The following is a 17,819-nucleotide window of genomic DNA, read 5'->3' on the forward strand; positions in this document are numbered from 1 at the left end:
GGAGAAATATACCTAAACACAATAAAAGCCATATATGACAGGACAAACTGCTAACATCATAATCAATGGAGAGAAATCAGAAGTGTTTCTCTAAGAACAGGAACAAGACAAGGGTGCCTACTCTCAATATTCCTATTCAATACGGTACTGGAAGTCCTAGAGAGAAGAGTTAGGCAAGGTAAAGAAATAAAAGGGCTTCAGATCAGAAAGAAAAGAGTAAAATGGTTGCTATTTGCTCACTGACACGGATCTTGACAATAATTTTTCAGGCACGACCTCAGAAGCACAAACAATGAACGTAAAAACCAACAAATGGGACTACATCAAATATAAAGCTTCTGCAAAGAAACAATGGACAAAATGAAAAGACAACCTATAGCATGGGAGAAAGTTTTTGCGAACAATATGTCAAATAAAGGATTGATATCCAAAATAAAAAACTCATACAGTAACAAAAAGCAAAAATCTGATTTAAAATGGAAGAAGAACTAAATAGACATTTTCCAAGGAAGAAATCAAAATGGTCAATGAGAACATGAAAAGATGCTCAACACTATGGCTATCAACAAGAAGACAAGAAACAACAGGTGCTGGCAAGGAGGTAGTGTAAAGGGGAACTCGCGTACACATTTGGCAGGAATGTCAATTAGTCCAACCACTATTGAAAACAATATGGAGTTTTCTCAAAAAATTAAAAGTAGATCTACCATGCAATCCAGCAATTCCACTTCTGGATATATACCCAAAGGAAATAAAATCAGGATTTGAATCAGATATATGTACTTTCATGTTTATTACCACATTATTCACAATAGCCAAAATATGGAAACAACCCAAATCCCCATCAATGAATGGACAGATTAAAAAGATATGGTACATATACACAATGAAATATTATTTAGCTATGAGAAAGGAGGATATTCTGCTATTTGTGGCAGCATAAATGGACCTGGCCCTCATTATGCTAAGCAAAATAAGTCAGAAAGTAAAAGACAAGTAATGTATGATAACATTTATATGTGGATCTTAAAAAAGTCAAGCCTTTAAAAAAAACATTATGTTGATTACCAGCATATGAAGGGTGTAAGATTGATGGCATTTAAAGGTACAAACTTGTAACAAGTATTAAATATGCCATAGAGGTCTAATACACAGTGCAATGAATAAGGATAATAATATAATTATTAAATGTGATAAAATATCACAATAGTAATGTCACAATATATAAATTGATCAAAGTAAAATTCCATACATCTTAACCTGTTACACAATGTTACATGTAAAATTTATTTAATAAATGGATTCAGAATAATCTTCTTTTAAAAATTTGTGAATTACAAGTGAAACACAGGCAACTAAATGAAATTAGGGAAACAATGCATTAACAAAATGAGAAAATTGACAAATAAAAACATTTAAAGAAAAGAAAGAAATCCTAGAACCAAAAAATATAACTGTACTGATGAATTCATTAGGGAACTCCAAAAGCAAACTTGATCATGCAGAAGATTCAGAGACCCAGAAGATAGGACAATTGAAATTATCCAGTTAGGGAAAAAAAAGAAAAAGAAAAATAATAAAAGAGTAAAGAAAGTCTATGGGAATTATTTGACACAATTAAAACAAATAATCACATTATCAGAGTTTCAGAAGGATAGTAGAAAGGTACAGAAAGTATATTTAAATTCATAATGGTTGAACACTTTTGAAACATGGGGAGAGAAGTATACATCCAAATACAAAAAGTCAAAAAGACCTAAAATAAGTTAAACCCAAATAGGGTTACATCAAGACACATTGAAATTCAATTGCCAAATGTCAGATAGAAAGAATTTTAAAGTGAGCAAAATAATATTGAGTAGTTACAGATAAAGAAACCTGAATAAGGTCATTGGGGTATTTCTCAACAGAAACTTTTTGGGACTGGTTAGAATAGGATGACGCATTCAAAATATTGGAGGGTGGAAATTGTCAACCAAGAATACTATACCTAAAGATATCCTTCAGAACTAAAGAGGAATAAAGATATTCCTGAATAAATAAAAGCTGAGGGAATTCATTACCAGTAGGTCTGCCTTACAATAAATGCTAAGGAAAATTTTTTGAATAAATATAAAAGGACACTAATTAAATCATAGAAACATAAGGCAGCTTAAAACTCACTGGTGATGGTAAATGTATAGTTAAAATTATATTCTGTAATAAGATAATGTCGGTGCATAATTCACGTACACCTCTAGTTTAAAAGTTAAAATAAAACAAATGTAGTAAAAATGACCATAAATACAATAGTCTGTTATTTATTATGCAATACAAAAATATTCAAGTAATTGTGTCAATAACCTAAAATATGAAGGGGAGGGGTAAAAGTGTAAAGCTGAGGAACTATATTAAATTTAAGTTGTTATCAGTTCAAAATAGGATATTATAGCTTAAGATATTTTAGGTATCCACATGGTAACCAGGAGGGAAAGACTTATAGTAATTATACAAAAGAGCATGATAAAAAAGTCAAAGCATATGATACCAACAAACATCAAAACACACACAAAAAGATGACAGGATAAGTATCAAAGGACAGTGAAACTACCAAACAACTAGAAAACCAAATGACAATAGTAAATCCTTATTTTCAATAATCACTTTAAACATAGATTAATTTCCCCAATCAAAAGAGAGAATGGCTGACTGATTTTTTTAAAGATCCAATAATATGCTGCCTACAATAAACTCATTTTAGTATTAAAGACACACACATGGAGAATGAATGAATGGAAAGATTTCAAGCAAATCTTTTCAAACAAAAGATTTAAAAAAAACAATAAGAAAACCCAACAGGGGTAACTATATTTGTATCAGACAAAATAAATTTTAGACTAAAAATAGAAAAAGAGACAATGAATGTTACTATAATGATTAAAGGGTGAATACATAAAGCTATGTAAGAATTGTAAATACATATGCACCCAATGTCAAAGCATCTAAATATATAAAGCAAAACTAAGAGTTAAAAGAAATAAACATCAATATAATATTAGTTGGGGACTTTAATGCTCCACTTTCAAAAATGGAAGTCATCCAGACAGAGAATCATTAGGAGAACCAGATTTGAACAACACTACAGCCCAAATGGATCCAACAGATATATGCAGAACATTGTATTTGAGAAACACAGAATTCACATTCTTTTCAAGTGCGTATAGAACATTTTCTAGGTCAGACCATATACTAAGCCACAAAACAATCTTAGCAAATTGAAGATTAAAGTCAGACCAAGTATTTTCTCTAACAGCAATGGTATGAAACTAGTAATCAAAAACAAGAAGAAAACTGGGAAATTCATGAATACACGAGAATTAAATCTATGGATTAAAAAATTAACTAGAAGGAAAATAACAAAGTATGTTTAGACAAATAAAAATGTAAACACTACATATCAAAACTTATGAGATCCTGCAAAAGCAGTTCTAAGAGGGAAGTTCATAGCAATAAACACCTATATGAAGAAAGATGCTGGAGCACCTGGGTGGGTCTGTTGGTTGAGCATCCCCCTCTTGATTTTAGCTCAGGCTGTGATCTCAAAGGATTCTCTATCTTCCCTCTCTCTGCCCCTCCCCCATTCATTCTCTCTCTTTCCCTCTCTCAAATAAACTTAAAAAAAAAAAAAAAGAAAGATGTCAAATAAGCAACCTATCTCTACACTTTAAGGAACTGAGAAGAATAACTGAGCCCAAAATCACAAAAAGGTAGAAAACAGTAATGATTAGAGTAGAAGTAAATGAGATAGAGAACAGGGGGAAAAAATAGAAAAGATTAATCAAACTAAAGATTAGATTTTTGAAAAGACAAACCAAATCAAAACAACTTCTACTAGACTAACCAAGGGGAAAAAGAGATAACCCATATCAATAAAATTATAAATGAAAAAGAAAAGAAATTATCACTGATAGCATAGAAATATAAAGGATCAAAAGAGGTACTATATACAACTATCTGCCAACAAAGTGGACAAGCTAGACAAAATTTAAAAATTTTTAGAAATATGCAAACTCCTAAGACTAAATTAGGAAGAAATACAAAGACCAATTACCATAAGGAAATTGAATAATCTAAACAGCTCCCAATTAAGAGAAACCCAGGATCAGATAACTTCATGGTGAAATTTACGAAACATTAAAGAAGAACTAATGCCAATCCTTCTTAAACTCTTCCAAAAAACTGAAAAGGGAGGACATTTTCAAATTCATTTTGGGAGACCAATATCATCCTGATACCAAGGCTAGAAAATGTCACTACCAGGAAATAAAACCAATATCCCTGATAAATAAAGATGCAAACATTCTGAACGAAGCACAAGCAAACTAAATCAGCAGCACATTAAAAAAAAAAAAAATCATTCACCATGATCAAGTTGTCTCTATCCCTGGGAATAGAGGGGATGGTTCAACATATACAAATTAGTGTGGTACATCATATTAATAGAATTTTTAAAATCCCATAACCATTGCAACAGTCACACACAAAAAAAGAATTTGATAAAATTCAGCATCTGTTCATGATAAAAACATTCAACAAATTATATATAGAAGGATGACCTTGACATAATAAAGATGATGTATGATAAGCCCACAGGTAATATCATACTCTGTGCTGGAAGTTTGAGTTTGTCTTCTAACATCAGGAATAAAACAAGGATGTCCATTCTCACCACTCTTACTCAACAGAGTACTGGACATCCTTGCCAGAGCAAGCTAGTGGGGGCTGAGGGTAGAAGATATTATGATTGGAAAGGAAGTAGTAATATTTTTTATACCTGCAGATGAAATTGTTTTATACATATAAATCCTTAATGACTCCACCAAAAATTTCTTAGATCTAACAAATAAATTCAGTAAAGTTGCAGGATCCAAAATTAACATACAAATATTGGTAGTGTTTCTATAGATTAACAACAGATTATTTGAAAAATAAATTATCTCATTCACAATAGCATCAAAACAATAAAATACTTTAGAATAAACTTAGCCAAGGAAGTAAAAGTTCTCTACTCTGAAAAATGCAAGACATTGATGAAAGAAATTGAAGAAGGCACAAATAAATGGAAATATATTTTGTGTTCATCAATTGGAATAATATATGTTGTTAAAATATCCATACTAACAAAAACTTTCCATGGATTTCAATCCAATTCCCTTCAAAATTTCAATGGCATTTTTTTCCAGGGTAAAAAATATTCCTAAAAATTATATGGAACCACAAAGACCCTGAATGGCCAAAGAAATCCTGAGAAAGACAAACAATGTGGCAGATATCACACTTTCTGATTTCTAACTATACTATAAAATTATGATCATCAAAACTGGCATAAAAGCAGAAAAAATAGATCAATGGAACAGAATCAAGAGCCCTGAATTAAACCTAAGTATATATAGTCAACTAATATTTGACAATAAAGCCAAGAATACCCAATGGAGAAAAGACCGTCTCTTCAATAAACGGTGCTGAGAAAATTAAATAGTCACATGTAAAGCATCATCCTGGACCTGTATCTTATACTACCACAAAAGTTAACTCAATGTGGATTAAAGGCTTAAATGTAAGACCTGAAATGATGATACTTGTGGAAAAAAAACATAGGAAAAGTTCCTTGACATGGGTCTTGACAATGATTTTTTGAATACGACACCCAAGGCACAAGTAACAAAATCAAAAACAGAACAAGTGAGACTATATCAAACTATAAAACTTCTGCCTAGCAAAATAAACAATTAGCAAAGTTAAAAGATAACTAATGCAATGAAAAAAAAATTTTCAAATCATATATCTGATAAAGGGTTAATACTCAAAATATATAGAACTCATACAACTCAATAGAAAAAAAAATTCCAGGGGCACCTGGGTGGCTCAGTACATTGAGTGTCCCACTTTGGCTCATGTCATGATCTCACAGCTCATGAGTTCAAGCTCCATATGGGGCTTGCAGCTGTCAGCTTTTCAGTGCAGAGCCTGCTTTGCTTTAGATCCTCTGATTTCTTTCTCTCTCTGCCCCTCCCTGGCTTGTGCTCTCTCAAAATAAACATTTTTTAAAATTCCAAATAAAAATGGGCAGAATATCTGAATAGACATTTTGCCAAAGAAGATATATATAAAAAACCAATAGCTACATGAAAAGACACTTAAGATTACTAAATCATTAGAGAAATACAAATCAAAACACAATGAGATATCACCTCACATGTGTTAGAATGACCATCATCAAAAAGAAAAATGCTAACATTGCTACCAAAGATATGGAGGAAAGGGAACACTCGTGCATTGGTAGGATCATAGGATTGTAAACTGGTACAGCCACTATGGAAAACAACATGGAGGACCCTGAAATACTTAAAAATAAAACTATCATATGATCCAGCCATTATACATTTGGAAATATAGCCAATGAAATAAAAATACCAACTCAAAAAGATGTCTACACTCTCATGTTCTTAGCGGCATTGTCTATAGTAGCCAAGAAATGAAAATAACCTAAGTATCTGTCAATGAATGAATGGGTGATAAAGCTACAGTTTGAGTATATGTATGTGCACACACATATACACACACACACAATTGAATATTATGCATCCACAAAAAGTGAGAAAATCCTGTCACTTGTGACAACACAGATAGACCTTGAAGGCATTATACTAAGTGAAATAAGTCAGACAAATAGAAATAAGCCAGAGAAAAATACTGTAGGATCTCACTTATAAATTAAATCTAAAAAAAAAAAAGAGGGAAAGAACAACTAAGTTATAGAAGATAGATCAGATTGTGTTTATCAGAAGTGGAGGCTAGGGAAAGGGGAACTGGAGAAAAGTGGCATAAGGTACAAACTTACAGTTTTGAGGTAAGTAAGCACAGAGGCTGTAACATACAGCAGGTGACTATAGTTAAAACTGCAGATGACTATAGTTAAAACTGCAAGTGACTATAGTTAAAACTGCAAGTGACTATAGTTAAAACTGCCGTATGAGAGTTAAGAGAGAAAATCCTAAAAATTTTCTTCACAATATTTTCTTATATCTACATAAAATGAAGGATGTTAACTAAACTTATTGTGGTGAGTTTTCACTATTTAAGTCCAACCACTATGCTTAACAACTTTACACAGTGATGGATGTCAATTATGTCTCAATATAACCAGGAAAAAATAAAAACATTGTTACAGACATAAAGAATGGCTTTGATGTGCTCATGAGTATACTGGAATAGTAGACAACCAGAGAGCTTGACAATAAGTCAACAGAAACTTCCCACCTGAAATACAAAGAGGAAGAAAAGAAAAAGTAAAAACAAAACTACCACCAAGAACTATGGGAAATTTTCAAAAGATGAAATATATACATGCATAATTGGGATACTAAAAGAAAAAAGAGAATGGAGAAGTAATATTTGAAATGTTATGGTTGAGAATTTTCTGAAACTAATGACAGACACTATATTTCAGTTTCAGGAATCTCAAAGAACACTAAGCAGAAAAATATTTTTGGAACTACACCTAGGTATATAATAAAATGGATTTAAAAGATAACTTTGTTACAGATAGTAATACTAACAATACATTGGGTAACACATGGCATGGCATTTATTGATGAAATATGTTGACTCATCAACTTGGATAGAGAAGCTGCTGTTTTTCAGTTATTACCCAATTTTCTTTGATTGTATGTAAGCATCATGTAATATGTCACAAAATGCTGACCTATCATACCATTTGAGAATTTGTCATACTCATCCTATGCAATTTAGTCACTATAATTTTATATGATGACATTGTAGTTTCTTATCAACTACTTAGCTTTTACTTGTGTGCAAAATAAGTTCTTCTAGTAAATAACTTGTGTTTGGTGCTTTTCACTGAATTTTTTAAAGTAAGAGCTTTACTGTGTTTGATATTATAATAGATCATTAAGAAATAAGCAGTTTTAAGTGTCAAATTCCAGTGTCTTGTAGTTAAATGTTGTTTCAATTTTCCTGGAGACATTCCTGTATTTGTAAGCTGTTTCTCACCTACAGCATATAGTGGAATAGGACAATCTGAAACAGCACCCCAGCCCATGCAGTACCCATTCATAAGCAGCTCTTGTTATAAACATGGCACTTTCTGTGTACATGTCCCTTCTAGCAGTAATGCAGTGAAATAAGTCAGAAGATTATAATTCATCATTTTCAGATAAGAGCTCTATTGAGATATAAATCACATGCCATAAATTTCACCTTTACAAGTGTTCAATTCAGTAGGTTTTAGTATATTCATGTAGTTGTGCAGTCATTCACCTTTATACTCATCAGATCCAACCCCAAGAAAAATTTGGAGTCTTCTTTTTCTATATCACAGCATATTTCCACAAATTGTCTCACTGGGTCATCAAACAGATTTTTAATGTTTGTTTGTTTATCTGATGTTTATTTACTTATTTTTGAGAGAGAGAGAGAGAGAAGGGGGGGCAGAGAGATAGAGAGAGGGAGACAGAGAATCACAAGCAGGTTCCGTGCTGTTACTGAAGAATGACTTGAACTCATGAACCATGAGATGACCTGAGAGGATATCAAATCAGATGCTTAACTGAGTGAGCCACACAGGTGCCCCAAATGGCTATTTAGTTTTGAAAGGGGGGAGTAGGGGCAGAGAAAGAGACACAGAACCTGAAGCAGGCTCCAGGCTATGAGGTGTCAGCATAGAGCCTGATGCAGGGTCTGAACTTGTACACCATGAAATCATGAACTGAGCTGAAGTCTGATGCTCAACTGACTCCAACACTCAGGTACCCCTAAAATACATTTTTTAAATGCGAATAACTAAGGAAATATAAAGCAGAATAGAATAATATAGATATAATAAGAATAACCAAAAATGAGATCACAAAAATATAAAGCCTTGACAAAATTATTCAATTCTGACCAATGCAATTCACTTATTGTAACATTTACAATAAATGGACAAATGACTAGAAAGAAACACATAAAACTTCCAGTTTTAGAATTAAATTTTCCTCTTAATTCTCTCCTATTCTGGGGGAACTTGTTTGCATAAAAGGAGATAGGGAAGGTAATTTATAAGAGAGACACTGATACTACCAATATATAGTCTCCTTTGTGTGATACAATTGGCCCTTGAACAACACAGGTTTGAAGAGTGCAGGTCCACTTATATGTGAATTCTTGATAAATACAGTATATTACCATAAATGTATCCTGGCTTCCTGATGATTTCTTAATAACATTTTCTTTTCTCTAGTTTACTATATTGTAATATTACAGCATGTAATACATATAACATAAAATACATATTAATCATCTCTTATTGACAAGGCTTCAGGTCAACAGTAGGCTATTAAGTTTTGGGGTAGGTCAAAATGTATACATAAATTGTCACCTGCCCAAGGAGATTGGGACTCCTAACCCCAGAATTGTCCAAGGTCAACTATACAGAATTCATCTCTCTATTACATCTATAATTAAATCTATATTACATCAAAATCCTAGAATAAATTCAAATAATTGTAGTTCTACTGTCCATTGCCTAGAGGACCTAAAAAATCTTCTAAAGAAATCGCTACTGGGAATCAGTCACTGTAATCACTGCCAATACTAGGATCGCACAATATATGATGCTAACAAACAAACGTATTTTTTTTTCTAATAAACTAGCTCTTGAAGAACTTATACTGACATCTCAAAGAACTCTGAGGTAGTATTGACCCCCAGTTGAATGACAAGCACTGGAAAGATAGCAGTATAGTTGTGTTCTTTGGCTGGATCTTTTTATGTATTTAAATGGTGTCCCTTGCTGTCCTCTTTTTCAGGATGATTTCCATAGCTCACTCCCCCCTTCCTCTGTCACTGTCAGTTAATGGGAAAATACCTTCTAGCCTTAAACAAAAGTTTAAAATGATTGCTTCAACAGTTGAGATGAGGAACAGATGCTGGACTTGGTGTCACTCTTAGGAGTTCTTGATGATTAGTTACATCATCAGAATTGTAAATGCTTAAAGATATTCATGGGAAATGAGAGAAACTGGTAGGCAATTATGATGACAGTTCTGTAATCAATTGTCATATTAGAATGTGTTTATGTTCAATCAGGACATTATCATGATTAAGCTCTGAGACTTTAAGTATTAGAAATTCACTCATTCATACAACAGATTTTTATGGAGTGTCTACTTTGTGGAAGGCAGTATTTGAAGCCCTGGGATATATATAATAAATGGAAGCCTACCTCAAACTCCCCTCTCCCTAAGAGTTTTAATTCCAGAAACACAAGAAAAATTACATGGTACTTTCCTTTTTAAAGAAATGCCTCACAGACTCCAAATCTACATCTTCATGTTTTCTTTTTGTTTCCTATAACAGACCACAGGGACTTACTCTGTTTTTCTTCCTCATATTACCTATCCTTATCCTTCTATTCCATTTCATTCAATCTAGCTGCAGAAAAGAGTTATTTCTCCAATGCTACTTTTCTCCTGTCTTGAAGTTAAATATTCAATGCTCTTAAGTTTTGTGATTTTGATGGTATTCCATAAGGAAGAGGAAGCAGTAAGCATAGTTTATTAGTGAGATACTATATTAACAGGTTAACTTTAATTTATTAGTGATTTATTTCTTGATCAGGTGAAAGAAAAAAGTCCCTAAAAGTGGATGCCTTTCTTCAAAGTGCTGATACTGAGACCTAGGCTCTTTTAACACAATGGCTTTATCATCTACAATATTTTGGCTTCCAATGTCCCAATGTCACTGTGCTTCCCTGCATCAATCTGGCAGAAAAGGAGACTGTGGAGTCCTCAGTGTAGGAGTTTTCATTGATCAGGTTTCTAAGTGACATAAATTAACATCTCATATTCCGTCATCTATATATTCCGTCTATATCCATATCTACCTGTAAGAGAGTTTGGGAAATAGCATTTAGATATATGCCCAGGAAAAAAGGGAAAAAAACACAGGGTAATTAATGAGGTATCCAACTTCTGTCATAAATAAGAAGGATTCTAGAATTCTGGAGCATTTCTAAAACTACTTATAGTAGTTGATTGATGACCATGGGTCATAAATCTCAATAGCTGCGAATTTATTTAAATGAAATTTCCAGGAGGCCAGTGGTTTTGTTGGTCTTCTGACACAACCCAGTATAAGAAGGTGCTTAGAGAATATGTGTGTAAAAGAAAGAATGAAAAAATTATATTTTAACTCAAGTGAAATAATGGCCTTCCTAATATTGACATTCAATCTAGTAGGAGTCTATATTTAGTTATCTACTCTTCCACTTATTCTAAGGAGAGAATAAAATAATTAGGAATAGAATAAAGTGGGAAAAATCTTAATTAAATATCTACTCACCAGAGATATTATTAAGATTAACTTTTTCTACTTAAGTAATAAAGGAGTAAGAACCCCAACACAATTACACAATTTTTATACAGCAATTGAACACACACCATGTACCAAAATAATCAAAATCTGATACTCATCAGCTAGAAGAAACTCTTGGGGTTCTTTTTTGCAGTGATTTATACCAAAGTTGGCCCCAAAGAGCTGCAACTTCCAAAAGACTGTGAATGTAGATCTACCTTTCCTTCGTTATTTGCTGTCAGCCCCAAACTGGAGACCCATCTTGGATATTAATTTCTAATAAGTGCACTACAATGTAATTCACAGCTGCATATTCTCAATGTTGTAAAATCTCTAGCTCACCATGGACATAGACCTTAGCATACCCTGCATACTAGAAGAATGACAGATATAAATATCAAGGATCACAACACAATTAGAAAAGTGCTATAGTGGAGGTATATACAAAACATAATCATTGAGCAGGATAAAGAAAAATCAACTTTCTTAGGAGTTGAGAAATCCTCTCCAGAAGGATTACTCTTTGAGGTGAAACTTGCCATATAAACCAAAAGCAAGAGGTAAATGGGTATCAAAAGTGTATGCAAAGGTTTAGGAAACAAAAGGGAGCAATATATGTAGCTAGGGCATGGAGTGACAGTTTGTAGAAGAAAAAAATAGAAGGTTTGGATGAGATGCTGAAGGGCCTTTCATGTTATGTTAATATAACAGCATATTTTGTTCATTGCCAGGAATAGAGAAGGATGGTTTGGAAGGGCCAAGATAATTATAGCTATTTTGACACAGAGGATTTTTTTCATATGTCAAAATTCAAAAGCTATTAACTTTTATAACCAAATAACATGTGCAAGAGACACTCTCATTCTAACTACCCTAGGGTAGGTTGGAAATACAATGAGCCTTAGAGATGGGATGACAAAGGCAGTATAGTTTAACAGTAAGAATGAGGAGAGTGTGAAGCTGAAGGATGACGTAGGATGTCTGTTCTGCACATTATCGCTCAAAAGGAAAGAAATGTAATAAACCAAAAAAACCTGGATTCTGATGGTGTGGGTTATTTTGGGGGCCATGTCAAGTGTACCTGAGTAAAAATGTCAAGTACCTTGTGCTAAAAGAGCTCTAACTAAGTATTCTGTCCCTTGCAGGAAATATGGAAAATTGTTTTTTATAGAAGAGAATTTCTTAACTAAAATACAGAAATATAATAGATTTCCCATAATTAGAGAAGCATTTTTAAAATAAATTAAGACCAATATGTTGGAATTATTGGGATCCAGAGTCTAGATAGTTAAATGTATAACTGATAAATAACTAAAAATACAAAATAACTTTCTAATAGTAAAGACTTCCTTAGAATACAGTGGGTCCCAAGAATGAAATTATTCAAATATAGGCTTAGAAGATGTTGAAACAAAAATAATTGTAGCAGTATATGAGTTGTTAATCATTTATGGCTTCTTCTAAACCCTAGGTTCAACAATTATCATAAACAGTACCTCAACTCAAATTTCTAACAGGCATTTTTTGAGATTCCAACTGAGACACGGCCCTTTGTAGAACACAGATTTTGTGATAATACCAAGATACATATGAAAGAAACTCTGTTGCCCAATGTTCATTTAATATTTGTTCAAATGGTGTTTATTAGGTTTCTATTCTGTGCCAGGCATTGGTTGTCAGTACTGTTGATAGTTTTTGGACTAAAATCAGTAAAATTTCACATAGAAAATATATTTTACTGAAAGACAGATAACAAATAAACAAACAACAGGAGCAATAACACCAGTGTGGGAGAAGAAAAATGATTTAGGGGAAAGTTATGGGAGAGAAATTAAAAAGGTCATGGGGCAAGATTAACAAGGGATTTGAAAAGCACAGTAAGGAGACTGGATTTTCATCTAATTGAGTAGAGAAGTCTTTCAGGTCTTTGAACAGGGAAAGGATATAATCTTACTTGTATTTTTAAAAAAATACTGCAGCTGGTATGTAAGAATTAGACTGTAGGGGATAAGAGTGTGAGTGAGGAACAGTGCTCCACACAAGGGAATAATGGCTTATATTTATACTAATAGCAGTGTTCGGTATTTGATTTGTATTTTGAAGTAGCTCTTTCAGGAATCTTTAGTCTGGATAGGATGTTGAGTTATGGGAAAGAAATCAAGAACAAATCAGAGATTTCTGATTTATAAAAACCATTAAAGGTGGTAAGATTTACTAAATGGAAACACCACATAAAATTTTTGTTTACTAATTTGGCAAGTAAAGCATAATTAATACTATTGTTTTTTTACATCTATAAATTTTGAAAAGCTTATTCGACATCCAAGTGGAAATGTTGAGAAGGTAATTGACTATTAACTGACTATTACTCTGGATCTCAGGACAGAAATCAGGGCTATCATTCTTAAACTTGGAGTCCTTATCATGTGTCTTCCACTTAAACCATGAGAGTTGATGCGATTATCTGGAGTGGCAATTTGGGAAAAGAACAGAGAATCAGGACTGAATTCTGTGGGAGGAAACACTAACCATGAAGCCAGTAAGTTAACAAAAAAGTGAGAAGTGTATGGTATCTCGTAAGTCAACTGAGGAAATAATAGATTCATTATGTCAAATCATACAGAAATATCAAGAGATATGATTAGCTTCTCTGGCTAGACTGTTTTTAACAGGTCAGTCAGAAAACACCCATGCATACTTAGGCGTGTTCACAATGTTTAACATTACAAAAAGACTCCATCTATCAACACTGCAACTTGTAAAATTCCAGTGTCCACTCCTCAGAGATCTGGGTTTTATTTGTTCAGACTCCCTGATTTCTCCATCCCCCAGATCCAAAATTCAAGTGTTTTATTTTAAGCATCTGTAAAACATATCTCCTAGATGGCCCCTTCCCAAAACACATTTATGTTGCAACAACAAAATCCCTATATTCAAATACTACAGAATAAAACTGAGTCCTATCAGGTGCGAATCTGTAGAAAACAGAGCAGCGTCATGACCACAGGCGCATATTCGTTCAGGGTCAAGATCTCTGAGAAAACAGATCTCAGGGTTAAAAATAACCCTAAAGGACTTGAGTGAAATGCCCTTGGCAATGTGGCCTAGTCAGCACAGATATGCTGAGCTAGCTGCTCTAGCTCAGAGCCTGGAGCTTGTCTTCAGATTCTGTATCTCCCTTTCTCTCTGACCCTCCCCTACTCAAGCCGTCTCTATAACTCTTTAAAAAATAAGTAAAACATTTAAAAAATTTAAAAAAGACTTCCCTTTACAGTGCCTCAATCATTTCAAATTTTTTTTTAATGGTTTTTATTTATCTCTAGGAGAGAGAGAGAGAGACAGCGTGAGCAGGGNATTGAATGTCAGGTGCAGGAGAGGTAGCTTGCTCCCGTATAGAAGCAAGGCAGCAGATCATGCCAAGGTGCATCTGGCAGCCAGGGCCATGCCCCCCATCCTAGGGGACAGCACAAGCTCACTATGACAAGAGGTAGCAAGGAGCTGGCCAGGGCGAAGAGGTCACCACAGCCTCCCACGATCCTGGGCAAGAAGCGTCAGGTAAACTTGGCACGGCGGCTGGGGGTGGGGGGTAAGGGGGGTGCTGGGATGATTGGACTGGGGTCTAGGTGTCTAGGTGTTCTGGGGGAGGACAGAAGGGGATCATGTCTGTGGGGTGGAGTAGAGACTGTGGTGGTGGCCACCTGGTCCGAGCACCTGGGAGAAGAGCAGAGGAGTGGTCCGTGTCTGGCTGTCCCTGCACCAGGCTGGCTCCTGCCCGATGGCGGGAGCTGGAACTTTGAATACATCAAAAAGCTTTTTAAAGGACAACTCTTGGACACGGTTCGGGAAGTCATTATACATTAAATGGACATGTTCTCAAGCATGCCCAAGGTGCCATTCAGATTTTTGACTCTTCAAAACATTAAACTTCATAGTAATTCTACTATCTGTTGATTATTGACTCTGCTTTACTGTGCTTTACCTCAGTAATTTCATTTTAATCTCAAAACAACCCTATGAAGTAGATGTTACTATTATCCCCATTTTACCAATGAGGGTACTGAGGCACAGAATGTTTAAGTAGTAACCCATCAAAGGTCACACAGCTAGAATGTCAAGTCATGATTCAAATTTGGCCAATATGGCTTCAGAGCCCAACGTCCTGTCTACTGAACACATTGCCTCTCAATTATGATGCTAACTTTGAGGTTATAAAACAGATTTTAGAGTGTTTTTCATTCTTTGAAATAAAAGGGTTTCACAGATTATACATGTGTCTCAGGAATGCCAAATCGAGAGCATGGCCCAAGGTTAAGGGTCTCTCACTGGCTGCACTTGTTGAGGCTTCCACCATGATCTGAAATGATGCTGTCATTTGATGCCAAGTAGGGTGTAGTCAGTCTGTCACAGGAAGGTTTATACTACATTGGCCTATAGTTCTACAGCTGAAAAGATGATTTTAGTCTGTAGGGTATCATTTACTAGCATGGTATTTTCAGCACTTCAAAGAATATCAATCAGAAATCCCTGAAAGCTGAAATGTGCTTTCCTGAAGTGAGCAAGCTGGTACAATAATTCTTAAATCCTTTGTTGTTGTGGAGGAAATTTCTATGGATTTCATCGTAAAAAATATTTTATACTACAGCTAGCAAAAAACCCTATCAATCTAAGATCTAACATTAGGTTTTTTTATGGTTTGGTTGCTAGGTAATAAATGCACATGGAAAAATGCGGTTTGCAGGAAAAAAAAAATGCCTCAATAAAGAGAATTCCCCTAAGGTTTAGGATGGCAATCTCAACTAATATTTTACATTTAAAAAATCAGATATAGAAGTTCCTAAGAAGAAGTTCACCACAGCTTTACATAAAAGATAATTTTTAGCATCTTTATACTGCTTTATCCCAGCCCCTTGAAGAGTGCTTGAGTTATAAAAGGTTTCAATAAATATTGAATAATTAGGTCAGTTTTCACTCTGTAAATTCTAAACTGTAAATAAACTACTAAATGAACATTTTTGTTATGTTATTTTCTTTTCAAAATTCTTTTCCTCCCACTAAAATAGATATATGCATAACTGATAAGATTGTATGTATTTATTTGACATTGCATCTGAGAGTGTAGGATTTCTATATGCAGGTACCGTTATTCAGTCATCAAATTGTCAAGCTGTCTTTGATACATATTAATTACTTTCTAGAAAAATACCTCAAGGTCATATTTCAGATTTTAAAAAATTTCTATTATTTATAGAATTCTAAAGGCCATTCATAAAATGTGGTATAAAGAACAGGGTTGGCAATATCCAGTACCTACAGTTGCCTGGAGGTAACAAAATGAGTGAAAGAATGGGCTGGGAATGGAGTTTCAGTGGTAAATTGTAAGCAAGCCTGTCAAAAAAGAATGGCTATTATTATTCTTGCCATAGACTTTTGCCATGAATGACAACTCTCAGGGAATCTGGAAGGGTTGATTTTTAACATGAAAACTAATGGTTTTTAAAAAATATTTTAACATATTCAGTAACATTTAAAACACTGTGCAAGAAATAAAATACTCTTGGGGAATATATAGCTTGAGCCCACAGCTAGTTACTTCTAAGCATCAAGTTCAGAGTCGTTCTAAACAGGGGTCATAGTCTTGGCAGGCAAGATATTGAACTTTACTCCCAAGTTTGTCATGCCTTCTTTACATTCGTTGAATCAACTCGTGTTTTCATAAAATGTTTTATAAGGCTCATTTGCTACTTATTGTACTTAAGTTATAACCTGAAAGCCTCTGAAGTACATGCATAAAGACTAAAGCAGAGTTAATGATTAAAGTTACCAGTCTTCTTTAAAACAAAAAATGCAACAAGCAACAACAAAAAACCAAACAGCAATAACAAAACCACAATTAATGCTGTCATGCTTCAGAGTTAAAGTTCCTTTCTACCATAATTAGTGTATTCTGTAAGCAGTCTGAAAAATAAAGACCATAAACAGTTTGCAATGGCAACCTGATTGGATTATTATTCCCTTTCATTTTTGAAGGTGGCCAGGTGTCCAACTATTATAATAGCTGGGATCTTAATGTTAAAAATTCATTTACCTAGAGTCCATGACCTCTAAAGGAACTGTTAATTTGGGGAAGATCTAATATAATATTCTCAAGGGAATAAAATGAATGGTTCTAAATTCGGTTGTAAAATAAATTGAGAGTCTTAAAAACTAATTCTGCAAGTGCTATAAGAAATATTAAAATATTAGTATTAAAAGTAATAGTTGCTTAAGAAAATGAACCCACAAGACAGAGACAGTGAGGAAATTTGCAAAACACATACCAGATAAAGGACTGTATCCTAAATACAATGAATTCTTGTAACTCAAAACAATGCAAATTACCCAGTTTTAAAAAAATGGTTAAAAGACATAAACAGAGACCTTACCAA

This window comes from Crocuta crocuta, unplaced genomic scaffold, assembly GCF_008692635.1.
Source record: "Crocuta crocuta isolate KB4526 unplaced genomic scaffold, BGI_CrCroc_1.0 scaffold83, whole genome shotgun sequence".
Lineage (NCBI taxonomy): Eukaryota > Metazoa > Chordata > Mammalia > Carnivora > Hyaenidae > Crocuta > Crocuta crocuta.